The sequence below is a fragment of the Anas platyrhynchos genome, chromosome 4, assembly GCF_047663525.1.
Source record: "Anas platyrhynchos isolate ZD024472 breed Pekin duck chromosome 4, IASCAAS_PekinDuck_T2T, whole genome shotgun sequence".
NCBI classification, from domain to species: Eukaryota; Metazoa; Chordata; class Aves; order Anseriformes; family Anatidae; genus Anas; species Anas platyrhynchos.
The window spans coordinates 35,176,378-35,190,861 of record NC_092590.1 but is presented as its reverse complement, the minus strand read 5'-3'; the positions used below and the strand labels follow the sequence as shown (position 1 = coordinate 35,190,861).

At 42.5% G+C, this 14,484-nt stretch overlaps 1 protein-coding gene across 9 annotated transcripts in view; it reads left to right on the top strand.

Moving 5' to 3' along the window:
* TRIM2 (tripartite motif containing 2) overlaps positions 1–14,484 on the top strand; it is a 111,130-nt gene that overhangs the window by 32,046 nt on the left and 64,600 nt on the right. For 2 of the 9 annotated variants that reach the window (XM_013100894.5, XM_013100887.5), the window contains exon 1: positions 7,692–7,915. The exons of 5 other annotated variants lie outside the window; for them this stretch is intronic. The gene's annotated coding sequence lies outside the window, so the exon portion shown is untranslated. Of the gene's footprint in view, positions 1–7,689; positions 7,916–14,129; positions 14,247–14,484 lie in introns of those variants that run through there. 2 more of the 9 variants (XM_013100895.5, XM_013100890.5) reach the window with 2 other exon arrangements.

The window sequence follows — 14,484 nt, the reverse complement described above, 5'->3', positions numbered from 1 at the left end:
GCTAATGTAGATAGCATTGGAATTGCTTTTACACATATTTTTCTTTACTTATTTGCTTAAGATAGACTACACAATATCCCCAGTCTTCTTGGTTGGCTGGCTAATATTTCAAACACTTTGTTCTTGCCCCAATGTAATATTAGCAAGAAATCTTTCTGGACATATCTAGACACTATTGGTGGCAAATAAAAAGCTACCTAGTTGATTTTAGAATCACACTGAATAAAAAATTAAGTATGTTTAAATTCTCAGACATGTTCTTTGTACTTTATATTGGTTATAAGTATGTTCTTATATGGATTTTCCTCCATAACTTACAGTTGCTGTATCAAAATACACTCTCATACAACCATTTTCGTATGAAGAATGTTTTAAATGCTTGCAGATCTCTAACAGAATATATATTTCTGGAGCATTTTATCATTTCATGAATTTCATGTCTTGTCAAAATAGTGAGACTGTACCAAATGGGGCTGCATTCTTTCAGTGTGCATTAGTTTAGTAGTTTTGCTTGAGTTTTATCAACCATTTAGGAATTTGTGATAGCATTGTTGCTTTCACTCTGCAGTTATCCATTTGCCTATAGAGTTGTTTGTGTTTTTGCCTTTAACACGAATCTCAGTATGCTCAGTCTGCTAGCATTGTCTTTTATACATTTTTATCCTGGTTCTTGTATGCGTGATTGACAGAAGAAAGCTCTGGGAGTATTTTGACCCCCAGTTCAGTTTTCTTAGGCTGCTATAAAACGATATGACTTAACTCCAGGCATGGGGGCAGTTTGGTGCTGATCATACAACAGCTTTAGCCATGTGCTGCTTGGATCAGGGGACTGTTATGTTCTAAATGAGTTCTTCGTGGCTGAAGTTTGCGATGTCTTCTGATATTCAGCTCTTCCCCTCTCCTGCAGTTCAGAATACCTCTGTAACAGAGGTTTGCTTGCAAACTAGCATGGCCCTGTTTTTATAGGGAACTGGGTGACCACAAGGAGCCTGACTTCAGAACACCTGGAAGTCATCAAAAGTTCCCTTTTATGTGACCCAGTTATATGAGGATGCTGAATACTTAGACTGCTGTGTTTGCTTGCTTTCAGGCTTCTGTGAGTACACACTACCATCTTTTAAAACTGTCTTTAAAAGCATTTGTTCATTCAAGTGAATGATTCTGACCTTTTTTTGTGCCTCTACAGTTTCATTTCAACTGTTTGAATTATTTAAGTGTTTCCATATGTTAAGTAACTAACATGCTCTCTTGGTTTGCTAGATAGAAAAGGGGTTGTAGAAATAAACTGGGTGTAGCATTTTCTTGGTATCCCCCTCACCCAGATTCAATATGTAGACAGCCAACATAAAACAGCTGGGTAGCCTCACTCAAGAAGAGGTAAGCTGCTGATCTTTATTGGGAGTGGGAAGGGATGAAGGGACTGAGCCTCATCTGCACTGTGAGGTGCAGACCACTCTGGCCGTTACTCAGTGTGTGTGTGAGAGAGAGAGAGGAGAGTTAATTCCTTTTAGTTCCTGGCTAAATCCATGGCTGACCTCATTGATGTGAGAGTGAAATCAGCAGGAGTTCTCATATGCTTGAAAGGAAGGCACGTATTAAAGTGCTTTCTTTGAAACAAGGTCACTGCATTGCTAATTGAGCATTTTTCCTCTGATGGGCAAACACCTCCTCTTCTCTGAGCATCCTTTGCTCTTGTTTGCAGAGGTTTGGTCCTGTGCCAAACAAGTGAGTGCGATATTTATGTCTGAGTTCAAGATAAATAGGTTTTATGATGGGAACAGGAGCCACTGCTATCTTGAAGGCAGTCTTCTAATTATTCATATCTATTTGTTGCTTAACAGCAAGGTCTTCACAAAGAGTTCTTCTGAATATTTTCCCCGAGTTCATCTGTGTGACCAGGGACATCTCAACCCAGAGAAGTGTGAAGAACAAGCCCGTGTTACAAAGGCCATACCTAAAAAGGGAGATGGCATGTTTTTTCATATCAGTTTTTCTGTTCCAAATATACTGCTTGAAATATTTATGCTGTTATCTGGAAAAGCATTCCTTAGAGGTGAATATTTTTGTGTTGTTTGAAATATATTGATGTTGCTGGTGTCAGTGGCTCTCTTTGGAAGTACCTGCCACTGAATGTAGGTCTGTTCCAAAAGCAAAACATTTGTCCTTCTGGAGTATATTGTGAACTCCAAAGCTAATCATAGCTAAGGGGTGTTTCAGCATTGTTTGAAAAAATCCCACTACAAGTAGATGAATCACCACTGAGCACCAGTGGGATTTAAATATCATGCCTAGATTCATTCAGAGAATTTAACAGAGGAGTGACTATAATGTAGTATAGCATAGATCACGATAGCTTACAGCCAGCTGGGGTATGGGAGAAATTTATGTAGGGCAGCATAGTGTCAGAAGCGCAGTGCAGTCTGGTCAAACCTTAAGGCTTAAAAAGTCTCTGGTGAGATGGAAAACTGAGGAACTTAGTCTTTAAGTAGGATAGAGCATATGCAGAGAGTAGTTTGTACATGAAACATCTCCTCCAAGCTCTGTGACCCGTCTCTTACCAGGACAAGGAACCCAATGAAAACAGGGAGAGAACTTGCACAGAGGGAATATTAGCCTGAAGATTTACAGTGCTCTGTGACTCCAAGGTTAATCATTATTCACAGCACATGTATTTTTGGAGGTGCTTCTGTTTTTATTAGTATATTTGTATTATGTTTGGAATGAGTGACCTTAGAGGTGTCAAAGTTGAAACAAAACTTACAGAAAGACCACATCAGTTGAACTGGATGAAGAAAAATTTCTGGACTATTCATTTTAATGCTCTATGCACTGATGTTCTCTAACAGTATTTAATTGGTACTGTGATCAACCAGAGAAGGTCAAAATTAGAAGCATTAAATTATCCAGCAAACTCCTGTTGGAAATAAAATTCTGCCAAACTAGTTATCCTGTATTTATTGGTTCTGGAAAGATGTCTTTCCTAAATCAATAATGAAAGCAGTAAGAGTCTGCGTGTCCAGAATTTCTTCAATGAGAGCTTCAAGGTGCTGTAAATGTATCCACACAGTAGTTCTGTGAAATAGATGAGACGTAATATTGATATTTTACAGTGGAATATAAAGGATTAAATCACTAATCCACATCTAACTAGAACGTCAGTGATAGGATAGATAGGAATTATCACAGCTGTTGATGTACATCAGCTATGTAACCTTATTTCTTTCAACACAGTTTCTACCATGATAAATGATATTTGTATTTTTGCTTACAGTTTTATAGTATTATGCTGCTTTTCTGCTCCTGTGCTGTAGAGAAACAAGTCTCTGTGTACAATTTGGCATTATTTCCAGTATTAAGTTCCAGGTGGATATCTCTGCTTTGATCAGATCCCTGGTGTGGCATTACAGATGGGGAGCTGGCAGAATAGGGGACATCCCAGCAAGCCTTCAGCGGTGCAGGAAGGAGGAGTTGCGAGCTTCATCTTTCTGTGTAGCGAGCCATGAACAGTGATGTGCTGACAGCTGTTTTTTCACTAAATCACTTGGAGCAGAGGGATGTTTCCTGTAGTCAGATGTGATCTCCAGGGGCTAGACATATCCCCAGTGTCTTTTCTGGCATTTCCTTGACCTTGTGAGGCACCACAAAAGGGTTAAATAGTTCCACAGTGTGCCCCTTGCTCTCTAATTAGGAAATGGTCCAAGAGCTCAAAGTTCAAAATGCACATGGTCTGAGCTGGGACTAAGCCCAAGTTCCCACTGATTGCAGCCTCATGTGTTAGTGTGCTACATCTGCACATGATCCCTTCCCCTTGCCATTTCTGTGATTTCTTTTCCTTTTTTAAAAGAAAAGTGGAACAATTCACGTACAGAGTTTCACTTTTGTCACCATCCAAAGTCTTTTGTTGCCTGAGCTTGTGTGCTTTCTGGGAACAACTTGTGACCCACTTTCTAATTGAAACCAGGCCAGTAAAACATGAAAAAAATCTTCCTACTCAACTCCCTTCTGCAGCGTCTATAGCTACTGCTGGGGAAGCAGGAGAGGACTACTCCTAGTGGAGGCACAGATACAAATTGGTCAGGCTGAGCCCCAGGGTCTGAAGCTCCCTGGTGGCCTCCTAAGGGGTGAAGGTGACAGGCAAAACAGCATGCAGCTGGGACTGTGTCTTGAGAAGAAAGGGCAGGCTGAAGATAGGCTGAGGCCACAAAAAAGGGAAAGGGAGAATAACAGCTCTACCGAGCAAAGAATAAATGGTATAAGCCAGATGCATGGATAGAAGTAGGGAAGGAGACAGACTCTAAATGTTACCCCATGGAGAAGCCTGCAACCTAGGGAGTAGGCAAGGTTAAATTGTGGTGATTCATATTCCAAATGCTTTCTGTTTTCAGGTGCAAAATACTTAAATGCTTTCCCCCCCCCCCCCCCCCCCCCCCCCATAAGAATCTATCCCCTATCCATTTTTTTCCCCCGGTAAACCAAATTATTACTGTTTTCAGAAACCTGCATTTAATGAATATAGTACTGCACTTTCACTTTGACAACATTTTATTAAAACATGTTAGTGCTTGCTGGTAATCAAGCAAGGGGGGGTGTTAGGTGCTTTTAGGATCTTGTGCTTAAGAGTGCCATGGTCTGGGACCTCATAGTTTTAGGTCCCACCCCAAAAGGGATGGTGGTTTCTGGGGATGACAGCCAACTTTCTGCTTATAAAAAAAGAAGACAGATCCCAGTCTCCACCTCTCTACCTCTCCTGCTTCCAGCCACATGTGATCACTGATTTCCTTTGCTGCCTCTTGCGCTGTTTGACATGACAGGGAGATGAGTCAGATCGTTAACCTGTCTGAAAAACATACCCAGCAAGTAGAATTGGCTCCGTGAGCCATCGCACGGCTCCTTGAGCACGTGTGAGGGAGGGGGCAGGCCTGTGCAGCTGGCAGTCATGATGAAGAGAGGGGCTGGATGGCCTCTTTGGTAAAACTGAGCTGTTAAATGAGCTTGGCTGTCTTCAGATTAGCTGGCACTTGGGTTTGCACCCTTGGCAGTGCTGGTGACAGTTTTCCTGCGTCATACAAGGCTTAAGGACAAAGAGGCAGCTTCATCCTTGGCATAATTCTGTGAGTGGAGTCACTGGAGTTATACCCAGAGTGACTTTGTCTGAAGTCTGCCTTTTCAACATAGTTCACTAAATCAGCTCATTCTTGTTCTCTCTTTTGTTTCTTTATTTGTGGTTACACTGAATTAGCATCTTAAATAAATTGCCATGGGAATCGGAGATGCAATAGCTAGCTTTCTTTCTCTTGTGCATCTACAAACAGTCTTTTCATAGCAGTCTTTTCACAATCTCATGTACAGTGTTTGAGCACTTGATCCATGTCCATCAAGGGCTTTTGATACCTATCCTCTCCACTAAAAATGTAGCAGCAAACGGTGCATTAAATATGGCATATGGTTGATAGAAAAATTCGAGCACATAAAATTTATATTGTGTATGGAGCATCTCTCTTTCTGAAGTTACTTGTAGTCTACTTATTGCTCCTGAGACTCATTCTGATATATTATTTCAATGTTTTGTGTCGTGTGGGTTGTAGAAAAGAAAGGGAAATAGATACTTTGATTTGATCAAGCAGGGCATTCTCTGCATAGAGGACAAGGTGGAAAGAAAAGTGCTTTGTAGGAAGAAAGAATGCTGAAAAGACAGGCCTTGTGGTGAAGAGAGCTGTGGGAGTGGATCAGTAAGAAAGGAGAAACTCTGAAAAGGTCTTGAAGCTCAGGACAAGAAAACTTGGCTTGCATGGAGATGTGTAGGCAGTGTGGCTGGGCTATGAAACAAAAGATGACCTCAGATGCTGAATTTTCTAGGGAGAACAATGCAGGTGCATTGGGAACGAGATCCAGGCTCAGTAATCAAAATGACTGAAGTAATCAAATCCTGTGATCACACAGTAAATATCAATACTGAAAACATTAAAGAAGAGATCTCTAATAAAATATTGTCAGTGTGCCTAGCTTAGGGTTAACTAAGCAGCAGACTTGGATAAAGGTATAGGCGCTGTAGATTGTATGCTTGGATGGCAGCTGATGGAGCCGTGCGGTTGCACTAGCATCTCAGCTATCATTAAGAAACGTGCCTAGTATGCCTCACTGTGAAGGGAAACTTGCAGACGTGACCCAGGCATGTTGTGATGCAGCGCAGTGTGCCAGAACTCACGCGCAGCCTGTCAGCAGGAGCCTGGGAGCTGCGATATGCCTGCCCACCCCAACGAGGTGCTAACTTCAGCATCTGCTTTTGCAGGGGGCTCAGCTCCTTCACCAAAGCAGGGGGACGGGAAACGGCTTGTGCCAAGGCTGTAAAGGCAGTAATGAATGGAGTGTGATCGGCCGGCTGGAATATGCTCCCAGAAAAGGATCTGAGAACTAGGAGCTGTCAAGGCATTTAATGCAGTATTCTTAAAACACTGGGTAACATGTAGGACCAGAAAGAAGCAGAAGACTGAAAAATAGAAATGCACGCTTACAAAAATGAAACAGGAGCCTGCACAAGCAAACAGTAAAAACTGTATGAAGTATAACAAGAAGTAGGATGCCTTGGGAGTGAGTGAGGAAGATGCTGAGAGAAGAATTAATTGGAAAGGTCAGAGAAAAAAACAGCGAAAGCCAAAAAGATGGCATGGCATTTAAGAAGCATTTTAATTATTTCTGAAGCAGGGAAATTGCTCGGAGAGACTGAAGTACAAAGCATGATATTCATCCAGGGAGTTGGTGTAAGAGACTTGATGAGATTGATTTCAGCGGCAGACGGGCCTCACAGCCAAACTAGAGGCAAAAAAGTAGGACAGAGCAGGGATGAAACAGGATCAGCAGCTGTAAGCAGGATATTCAATTAAATAGGAACAGTTCAATTCAAACAACGAAGGAGATAAGAACTTGGAGAAACAGGTGTGATTATAGACGGCTGAGGCAAGATCAGAAAGAGAAATTTCAGGGAGTTCAGGGAGTACTCGCTGCATGTAGCAGCTCTTCTGTCTCTCTGTTAGAATCACTACACTGACCTAGATGTATTTGCTTCTGTGCTACCCTGCTTTTTCTTGGAAGGATGGGGGGGGGGGGGGGGGGAGGGTGAGCAGAAGGGAGGCTCAGCATTTCCACTTTCACCAGCAGTATGTTGCTAGATTAGTTTGATCGTCTCACAAAACCTCACCTTGGGGGTGCTGGGGTTGTGACTCTGCCCCAAAGGGAAGGTGATGACCAAAGGAACAAGCAGTGACAATGGAGGTGAAGAGAAGCAATGAAGAAGATCGGTAAAGGCTGGGAGGTCAGGGCCAAAGCTGTTTGTGACTGACAAGTGAGAAGCCACGGTGTCAGCAAATGAAACATGTTAGGAAGGATAAGAATGTGAAAAAGAGTGGAGAGAAGAAAAATCAGAGACTTTGCAAGTGAAACTTCTCTATAGCAAATATGGACTGGACTCAGTTTGCAGTGTGTGTTTGATTGACCTAAAAGAAACGATGCATTGGGGACGCCTGTGGGTTTTCTAAGAGCAATCGCAGCAACTATGTGTTTTTCCCGTGACTTATTGATTCTTTTTCCTTCCGCCTTAAGCATTTTACTGCCCAGCAGTAAACTGTCAAGCACTAGTCCTTCCCAGCCAGCCCCTGCTGAAGAATGAAACACAATATCTCGAACACCCAGAACGCCGAGCAGCTAATCATTGGCTTGCATTGTGGCCGGCAGGGCCGGCCCGCCTCTTTGGCTTGTGCTGACAAGCTGTTTGTGTTTGTGCAAGGCCACCCTTCAACGCAGCCGCCTGATGGCCAGAGTGGGACCAACTGTCTGAGTGCTGCAGGGAGCCGGCTCCTCTGGTCGGAGGCACAGTGAGTTTCAGCCTCTCGTGCTGCTGCCCGGACTCTATGGAACGGCAGTAAGTAGCCTTCTGCCTCATCGTGGCTTTTCTCCTAAGATTAAGGGCAGATGTTTTAGCAAGGCAGGTAGGCACTGCCGTTCACAGAGGCAGCTGTTAGAGTATTTTCCTCTGTCTGATGTAAAAAAGCAGCTACTTTGTATGCAGTGTCATGACTACTAGGATTACGCTCTTTCAGTCTCAGATAAGACCTTCCTGGGAGGGCAGAAGTTAACGGGGACACGACCCATTTAAACTTGCATTTTTAAAACTAAATAAATAAATAGGTAAATAATTAATCAGTATCTAGTTCTTTTTAGCTGTGTTTCCCGTACTTGACCATTCAGTTGTGTTTCAAAGCGTAACAGTTTTGCAATGTCAAATGGCATTGTGTGAAGTGGCTAGATATGGGGTACTGTTAAATGAATGCTTCCTGAAATGCTGATAGGTGCTGTCATATTCTAAAATATATGCCTAGCCATAGGAAAAACAAAGTCATGTTCAGAGATTTCTGTTCTCTTTGGTGGCTGCTATTAGGAAAAATTCACAGTTCTACAGAGCAAAAGACTGGATTGAGCTTTACTTTTTTTGTTTGTTTTGTTTTTAATATCATTTTTTAATGTTCAGAATTTAAAATACAATAGTCCATTTGGGCGGTATTCTTAAACTTAATCCTGCAATGCAAATATTGATGGACTTCTCAGATTCTTTCACCCTTCCCACCTACAAAGAAAATCATAATGACGCTATCAGCTGGACACCATGCAGAATCTCAGACCCACTCTGCCAGTGAAGTTTTGTCCAGTCTGTCTAGATTTCAGGTGGTAGCCGAGCTCATCTTCATTCACATTTTGTAAATGAAGAAAATTGAGATATAACAGATTAAGTGACTTTGCTATGACCATAGAGCAAAGTATCTATTGCTTAGCAGCATATTGCTGAGGCCACTCATATATGTTATGTCATTTTCTTCCTTTCATTTATTTTACAAAATTCTGTTGGATAATGCTAATGATAATTTCTGGGGATGCCTGTGTATATCTCCCAGGGTTCAGATTGGCCAAGCAGATTGGCTGCTTATCCAAAGTGCTCTGAGCTCAAAACTGAGTGGGAAGCCTCAAGCAGATGAGGCTGCAACAGTGTTTTCAGTGCTTCCTTGTTCTGGAGTAGCTGGAAATGTCCCATATGGCACTAAGACAGTACTTCAGTAGTGCCAGGATGGCAGGGATGGTCCCTTCTCCAGGGTGCTGCTTCAGCTGCTGCCAGAACCAGAAGTGCTTGGATCTGCAGAAATTTCAGCTCAGGCTTGGAGTTCAGAGTACCTGGGGGGGGCGGAGAAGCAGTTACTGTACGTAAGCATATTCACTGTGCCTATTTTTAAAGTCACAGAACTAATCTTACGTTGAAGTTTCAATCAGATCCCGGTTAGCCTTGAGTCATAACAAAAAAATAAAATCTTGAGAGACCTGTTGCCATATAATTGTGCCCCTGTGTCTGCCCTCCTGCTTGCGTTTTGGGGCAGTGCACTGCTTCTGCAGACAGCCCTAATGCAGTTGTAGACCCTTAGCTTAATGCTCATATCCCCCATAATGCTTCTAAGGACTGCTTCATTTAGTGAGTGTTGAGTTGCAGAGGGTTAATCAAGCAATATTATCTGTGCAAAACACTGGTTAAGAGATATTTAGAGAGGAACCTGCAAATAAAACCAGCCAAACTGTGGGCAGCTATTGTACTTTGTACATTCTAACTAGAGGGGTCTTGATGCTCACAGAAATTGAGGTTTATTGTTAAAACACTAAAAAGAACAATTCAGTTCTGAGACTGAACCTCCTCCAAAGCAATACAGTGTGTGAATAAAAGGTAATTACAGAAATAGGCTGCTTCTGTGTCAGGCTGTGAACGCAGACTGGAGGTTTTCAGTTACTCTAGTAGATAGATACTAAGCCTTGAGATATAAAGATGAAAATGAAATTGGTTTTTTTGTCTATAGATTAAGAGACCTGGATCTCAGTACCTAAATAAAAATAAAAGCAGAATAGGATACAAATCAGGCATAAATGCACACCTAAGAGTTTTTGCTGTGCTCTCATCGTACACAGTTAGGAATAATCAATATGCTTACCACATTGTCTGTCTCCCGTATAAAGAAAGAACTCCCTTGTGCATCACGAGCTCAGCACAACATGGCTTGCTCTGTAGAGGCAGACTGTGCCTGTTTGATTTACATCAGAGTAAACAGGCAGCAGATTAAAATTGATTTGTCTTCCTCCCAGAGAGATAATTTTCAAGATGTATTCACAGAGGTTGCTAAAACAGGGCACTGAATCAACATCCTTCATTAAAAAAATAAAGAAACTGACTACTGCGAACGGCATATACTATAATTGTACTTTCTGATTCTGAGATGATAGGCAGTGTGTGGAAACAAAATGATTTACTAATACTCATTAACTCAGCTTTCAGATAACCAAGGAAGCAGATTAGCATATCATCCTCAATCTACAAGAGGGGGAAATGAAGTCTGCAAAAAGTTGGAAATAGAACTAAGATGCGCTTCCCAGGGCTGTGTTTTCAGGGCAATTCATTTTCTTCCTCTGTCTCTGTAGGTGCACTGCATGTTGACTGTGGGATCACTTGCCAACATTTCCCTGTGGCTGGCATGTTCTGCTGGCACGTGCAATATAGCTGCACTCATGTTATTGTTCAGTAATATGGCAGTTAATAGAGGGAATTAATTAGGGGTTGACCAAAACCCTGACTTGTTAGTGAAAATTGTAATCTGCTAACAATATTTGGCAAAGACTGTAAAGTTGAATCTGATCTACTAGATTTCCTCTTCTTTGTCCTTGACAATGTCAGGTGAGCTCCCAAATCTGATCCATCTCTCGGGAAAGAATGGCTACCTAGATTAATAAGTTTTGTGTTACTGGAACTGTAATTTATGACACTGAGCATTCAAATTCTCAGTGAAAACAGGAGGCTCTGAGGGCGCTGTTCTTCTCAGGGATTCAGCTTATTTGCAGGTGCTCTGTTGATGTGTCCTATCTGCCTGACATTTATCAGCTAAGTCTATGATGAGAGAGAGACATCAGCTGTTTGAGTCTGAACAGAAAACTGAGCTGTCAGGTAAAAGAAAAAACATCTGAGTGCATGAAAGAAACTGTGGGAGCCTGCTGTCAGATGTGGGTAGATTTCCTTGTAAAACTCCTCATGATCAGCACTCGGGTCTCCGATGGAATAGAGACTGAGGTTTGCAAACAAACCATCCTCAGCCTCCCTGTATAAGGTTGTCCTCTCTCTTAAATCTGAACCCTCTACTGTTCTCCATGCTATTATCCTCAACCTTCACCCACACCTAGGAAAGCTTTTAAAATCTTTAACTGTATTTTTTCAGGTCCATTTTCCTGGGTATTAGATCCTTTTCTAGGTAAGGGATGTTGTGGCCAGTGAAGTGCAACATACTGCTTCATTTTAAAAAATGAAAAGAAAAAACTAAAAAGGTTTTAGTACTCAGATCAAAAGCAGAGGATCTCCAGCTGGTGTCAGAGTTTTACATGTATTTTGGTGACATTGCTCAGAGAAAGCACTGCACCTAGGAAAGAAAAGGATTGCAAGGCAGGGTATACATGCAAAATTCACCCCAAAACAATGGCAGAAGTTTCTCAATTGAGAATTTGCTACAGAGACAGTCACGTAGAGTGCTCTGCCTGCAATATACTGGGAAACAGGTCAAGGAAGAAAGAACAGGGACCTTCCTTGCCTGTGATAGAGGGAACTGCAGTGGCTAAGTGGCCTTCAGACCTGTGCTGCCTTAAATCTGCGTTTACCAGAATCCACAGGTCTTTTTGACTTCTCTCCCTCCTGTTCTGTGTACCTGGCCTTTCAGCTGGCCTGAAATGCTGAAGGAAACAGGAATCAGCAACGCACGGTACTTGTACTGTCTGTACTCTGTTCCCATGCTGGGAAGATGCTCCCTTGGCCTCCACAAGCAAGCCTGAAGCTTTCTTCTTACAGGAATCACTGGCTTACAGAATTAGGCCATCTGCATAGCTGCATTAGTTTGATAGTGTAGGAAAGGCAGAGTCTGGCTAACCACCTTCTTTTAGGATATGTACAGAAACAGTATAAAATTAATTGCAGCCTCCAGGTGGCCCACCCAGATTCCTCTCTCTACCCTACGTCTCCTGGGCCCAGAAAGTAAGCTGTGTCCCAGTATGTGCTCAGGTAGTCGGGAAATATTATAGATGCCACTGCTCTTTCATCCACAAAGGAGCTTTTAAATTTTTCAGTTTCCTTCCTTTTTGCCTGCGTAGCTAGGTTGAAGGTCTGAGAAAGCAGCAATTTAAGCATAAAAAGGCCTTTAATTGAGTGGGCAGCTTGCTGTGTTCTGTCCTGGTTGGTGCTGTCTAAAAAAAATATCGCCTGCCATCAGCCTTTTCCTCTTACCACTGCTGCTTCACAGCATGTGAAACCGAGAAGCATAGTACCCATTAAGCTTCAAGGCTAGTACTGTAGTTTATCTCATGTAATCAATTCATACTGGGGCTCATGTTCTTCCTGACTTCTTTCTCATTACATGGTGTCTTCAGCAGGCATTTTTACCTCATGCTCCCTGAGTATAATGCCCTAATCTACTGTGAGACAGATGTTAATGTTTGTTGCGGTAATATCCTGGCATACAATTCTGCATATATACATTCTCGCATATGTTTTGGGAGCCAGAGCTGCATCAAAACTTTTCTTAAACTTTTTTTTTTGGTTCTCAGTAGCTATGGAAAATGTAATGCTTCAATGCACAGATGGGAACATGTGAGCTAGCACTTATGTGGCTCTGACAGAAGAAAAAAAAAAAAAGGGGATATAGGAGTGGGAAGAGATGATCACGTAGGTAGGAAGAGCAGGGGAAACATTCTTGTATATGTGCTTAAGTACCTGAATTAGGGTATCCTCAGTAGAGATTCCTTGTATTTACATCTGCCCCAAAGCCCTGCATAGCCAGGAGCCCCTCAGGCTTTCACTCTGGCTTTTAGTGTCTCCTAGCCTTAGGCCCCACACCCTTTGTCCCAGTCTCCAGCTCATGCCAGTGCAGAGCATCTAGCTCCTCACTGCTTACAGTCCATGTCCCCATACCTCAACCACATAGTTCACAACCTCTCCAGAAGAGCTGCCTTCTTCCCAGGAGTCCTCCTTAATCTCTTCATTCCATACCATTTAAGATGCTTATTCTGCTTTCCTCACAGCCCTTACAAGCTCCCCCAAAGCCCTCCACCCGCTGACGTATTCTCCTCCTACCCACTTCTTGTAGTCTTTCCCACTACAGTCCCATGCTTGCAGTCACAAACAGGCTGTTTTTTTCTCCCCGAGTTCCATGTTCCTCAGTGCAAAGGTCTCAACAGACTTTCTTTTTCCTTTCTCCTTGTACTTGAGGGCAGAAAAGTAGGGTAGACCAGGCATATACTGGCCCTTTATGCTGTAAGAATGGATGGCTCCGGGCAAGGTCAGAGAAGAACTAAGTCAATAAATATTTAAGCTTGGTATGCTTTTTAGAAAATGTAGCCCTTCCTGTTTCTTTTGCCAAACAAACTGCACAGTATTCAATACACATCTTGTGAACCAACTTCAGCCCCACAAGGGCTTTTGAACTGCTTGCTGTGGTTATCCATGTGCTCTTTTCTTTGTATTACTGGTCACATGGTAACACTTCTGATTCTTGAATGAACAACATTTTATTTATTTTTTTTTTTTAAAGAGGGTTTGGACACATTACTTTGTTTCTGAACTTCTCGTGAATGTAGCCATATGAAAATGTATTACATCAGTGTTTCCTGGACACTTGCTTCTGAAAGAAAATGTGCTTATGTGAATGAAAGGTCCTGAAAAACAGTAATGCTGAGACACCATGATTTAATAGGAGCCTGGGCTCGTGGTTAATTCTTGAGGATAGCAAACTATGTATGATTCAGGGCAGTACAGAGTAGAACTGTGGGCCTGCTGCAAGCTGAGGGTATGCCAGAATTTAAGGGTCAAGACGGCCATGGAAGTGGGGCTTTGAGCTTCAGCAGGCAGAAGTAGTGTGGTGCTAACCTGCCTGTGTCATGGTATATTTTCATGAGCAACTTGAGAAAATGGCTCACAGTCTTCATTCTTCCCCTGCTCTGGTCCGTAATGCTCAATTTCTTCATCACCTGTGGCACTCGCCAGACCTGTGAGCTAATTCATCTCACTCTCCTTGCAGAAAATTGATGCATTTTGCTGTGGGTTAATTTTCTCTCAAGTAATGAACTGCATCCATTCACTGGAGGTCCCAAAATTGCCACAGTCAGAGTAAGAAAACATAGCCACACAGTGCAAGGTAAGAAATAGGAGTGTGCTGCTGGGGCGTGGGGGAGGGAAACAGGAACCTTTGAAAACAGCCTAATGTTTGTCTTTTGGAATCACATCCTTCCAATCTGTGACCTTTATGAACGCCACTGGCAGAAATACATTGCATGCTGTTTGTTGGCTTATTTGTAAGCTTGAAGAAGACAAAGGAGTATCCAGCCATTAGATTCTGCACTGTGGGCTTCAGAGTGTGAAAAAAGGGCTCACCC